This window comes from Nematolebias whitei, chromosome 18 (assembly GCF_014905685.2).
Source record: "Nematolebias whitei isolate Nwh7 chromosome 18, NemWhi1, whole genome shotgun sequence".
Classification (NCBI taxonomy): Eukaryota; Metazoa; Chordata; class Actinopteri; order Cyprinodontiformes; family Rivulidae; genus Nematolebias; species Nematolebias whitei.
Genome location: NC_056515.1, coordinates 20,508,320 through 20,512,315, shown reverse-complemented (window position 1 = coordinate 20,512,315; position 3,996 = coordinate 20,508,320). Strand labels below are relative to the sequence as shown.

At 40.1% G+C, this 3,996-nt stretch overlaps 1 protein-coding gene across 1 annotated transcript in view; it reads right to left on the bottom strand.

Annotated features, from left to right (window-relative positions):
* The window catches only part of nek6 (NIMA-related kinase 6), a 19,285-nt gene extending 16,279 nt beyond the window's left edge, over positions 1–3,006 (bottom strand). The window contains exon 1 of the mRNA XM_037692638.1: positions 2,841–3,006. The gene's annotated coding sequence lies outside the window, so the exon portion shown is untranslated. The remainder of the gene's footprint in view (positions 1–2,840) is intronic.
* Positions 3,007–3,996: the final 990 nt, after the last annotated feature.

The following is a 3,996-nucleotide window of genomic DNA, read 5'->3' as shown; positions in this document are numbered from 1 at the left end:
AAGCACACACACTTTTTGCCCCACTCCCCTCAGGAAGGAGGTTAAGGAGCTTTAAGTGTAGAACCACTAGACTGAGGAACAGCTTCTACCCTGAGGCTGTTAGACTCATGAATCTCTAACCAGAATAATCACTGTGTGAAAAACCACATCATGTTGCTGCTGATCTGTTTCATGTTGCTGCTGATCTGTTTCATGTTGCTGCTGATCTGTTTCATGTTGATGTGTTCATGTGGGCTCATCTGCTCACACAGACTCATGTTCATGCTGCTGGTCGGTGTAATGTTTTTATACTATTAGTGCTTAGTGTATTTTTATTAACAATTTTCTTAGCTCATATCTTAGATGTTCTTACTGTTTTTCATTTACATTTTATTGTTGGATGTAACTGGGACCCTGTGTACATAATTTCGTTCCACCACATTTACCACATGAGGTGCGAATGACAAATAAAGAACCTCTGACTCTGACATTGATTTACACTTCTTCTGTTGGAGGCATGAACTTTGATTGATTTATACAACTAACTTTTGTTTTTCCCTTCTTAAATTATTCTTTTTTGTAAGTGCTGCCACTTAAATTAGTTTTATTCTCATTCTTATCTTAAAACCAAACTAAATACAGGCCTAGAGTCACCCGTCGCCTTTTGAAACAAAGTTTTAAACTAGAAGCATCTTTTGTTAAGGGACAAAGTTGTACACTTCTGGTGGAACCTTGAAAATAACACGCTCAGTTTCTCACAATAATGTGAGACGTCGCACTCAACAGCAGGCGTTGTAGACGATTCAGCTACTGCCACTTGAGGTTTAGGCTAATGCTGATAGGTTGTGGCAGCCATCTTGGATCTGGTTGGCTCCAAAAGTTAATCAACTGTACACGTGCATCTAATAATTATACTTGCTGCAACTGTCATTAAAATTAATCCAGTGGTTCATGAGATATTTTGCTAACAGGCAGATACACACACACAGACATGGGCAAAACATGAGCAACCCCGTTCACCTTCTGGCAGCAGAAGCTAGTCAAAATACTGTCATAGGGAATAAGTTAATCAAAATATTGCTTTGCTGTGATACATAACTACTAACATGCAAGAAAAATGATCAGAGGTTGAAAAACACCAACAAAAAAAACTACAGTAATCTACAAAATCAAGCTTAAAATATATATTTTTTACTATTTAACATTTCAGAGATCAACAATGATGACATTTGTGGTTATAACAGAGCTTTCTAAAGAGCTGAAGTGGGCGGATTGATCCAAATATTGATTATTATGATTCCTAATGGTATTTATACTGATTTATTTCAGTGTATTAAGATCAAAACTTAAGTTTCACTTTCTACGAAGAGAGAAGTGAGCTTTTTTTTAAAAAAATCATAGTTTCTGAACACAAACAAGAAAAAAAGTGATTTTAATTTGTTCTCCAGTGATATTTATGTGCATTTTGTGGATTTAGGAAAAGGTAAATGCAGACAAAATCTGTTTCTGCATAAAAAACTTTTATTGTCATAATGAAGTATTTTCTTTTTACTTATAATCTTTGCCCAAATTTGTGCCCAGGAGTATTCTTTTAACTAAATAAAAAAATAATAAATAAATTAAAAAACACTTGTAGGTGATGAAAATTTATTCAGATTAAGCATTTAGTTTAGAAGTATTGGTATTGGTAATACTGGCCTGTGTGTATGAAGATAAATCAGTCTCAAAAGTACACACACGCGTACAAGATGTGTAAGTGTATAAATATCCACTAGCATACCGAAAATTTCACAAATGCGTCCTATAAGATTCACAAATGCAAAACAGTTTATTCTGGATTAATTTTTTTTCCCCAGCTGTTTTACCAGAGGAAGAAAATACTGAGTAATATATTTTAAGTGTATGTGCATAAGTTATTTTTTATATATAGAGAGAGGTTATGAGCAATTGAGTCAAGTTAGAAATGAGTCTTCTCAATAACCCAGTAAATCTGGTAAACTTCAGATGTCCCAGCTTTTCACCAGACTTGAACGCAGCATTACTTTTGTGAATCTGGAGCAGCAGGAAAGTCTCAGACAGGTAATCTGATCCGTCCACAGCAGGTGATTTGTGCACGTGTATTTGACAATATGTATGCATCGAATATTCCTACCTGTGCAAACTGAAGTGTGTACATTTGAAAAACTGTTTATGCATTTGTAAAACAAGCCGGTGGATCTTTTTGTTTGCATACAAATCTCGTATGCTTGTGTGACTATGCACAATTACCTTGGCACGTACTGACGTGCGTTCATGTTCAAACAGTAAATATAACAACATATTGATTGGGCGGGTTTTTGTGTGATGCGGCGGTTTTTAACAGATTTTTGGGCTGAAAATCTCGACTCTATCTGGCAACACAGACGCCCAGCTGCGTGCCAACCACCGCCCACGCTTCGCACCCACAGACACCACAGCGCTGCTGTCCTCCTTTAATACTTCATCTTTGTTCCCTGGAGGCGTGGGCACACGTGCGCAACTAGTTTCACATAAATCTGACTGGGACCGCTTTGTTAGGAAACGTGATAAAATAATCTAAATGCCAGACAGATTAAATTAGGATGACAGACTGCTCAGCTACAGGAGAATAAATGTTAGCACGTGAGCTGATTCGTAGTCGATGTATTGATACTCTGTGGTTATCTGCTCTACGCAGTCCGTTTAAAACAAGTCAGCAGCCTCTTGTTCGGAACAAACCCACACAGCAGCGGAGTTTTAGAGTTAAAACTAAATTTACCCCTCACGTCCTCTGAGGCGTCAACAAGCCGCCGAGCGCGCGCTCAACCACGCTAAACTAGCTTAAAGTTAAAGCTTCGTCTTACCTGAGGGGAAACCAGCGGCTTCCTACAACCAGCGAGCCGCGAAGTTTCTATTTACATCGGTTGTTGTTGTTGTTGTTGTTGTGGCGGTCCACATAAAGAGGTCCCCGCCCCGCCCCCCTGGTAGACAAGTCCTCGCGCTGTCTGTGCGCGCGCCTCTGAATCAGAGAGGCTGTGGACACAGAGGACTCTGAAGTGTGATGGGGAGGAAATGTGACAAGAGGTTCCTCAAAAGTGGGTCGGACGTCCCCTTTCTCTGTCCGACACGTGATCTGATAGCACGAGACGTGAAGCGAAGTCAGGCTCGTGCGGCAGACGCAGCAGGTTGTAAGGAGAGTGTGTTTTATTCTCTGTGGTCATGTGACCAGATGAACTTTAAAGGCGGCTTCATTGAAGGAATGCATATCGCCCGCCGCCTTTTGTGTAAGACGTAAACTCTGAGTATCTGTTCATCCACCTTTATTTATGCAGGCTGAGCCTCGAGGACTCATGTACAAGACCTGCGTTGTGAATGACTCTCGGCTACTACCACCTATCAAAATCTGCTCAACTGACTGAATTATCCACATTTTTATATTGTCAAAAGTCTTATTGTCCTCGAATCAATAGTCACGTGGTTCAGAGCTATTAATATTAAGCATTCCCACAACATTGATACATTTTTGTCCAAAAATCTGGTTCCGATCGGATCATGTATCACAGAGATAACTGTTGGAATATCGTAGGGGGCGCACTTGAGTCAAATGTTAAACAACCATACCAATGTGTCCATAAGTGCTCACTAATGACGCATCAAAAATCTGGTTCAGATCGGATGTTGCATCACTGAGATATAACTGTAGGAAGACTGTAGGTGGCGCTGTGGAGGCTATTGGCCACTTATCATGGTTCACGGGGTGGATAATGATCGATCATAGTGATTTTGGTACGTCTCAGCTTAAATCTGTGCAATTTAGAGCCAAACGTATTGCAACAGTGTCACTTCTTAATTTGCCTCGCCCACATCCTCCAGCTATAACTGTTTGTAGTTTAAATCAAGTCAGACAGTCTTATCTGTCTTCTAACGCAGGATCATCCTGATTAGGTCAAGGGTGTCAAAGAGGGAGCGTTCCAAGTAAAAAAAAAGAGACTTCCTGTTCTGAGGGGGCGGGGCTTTGAT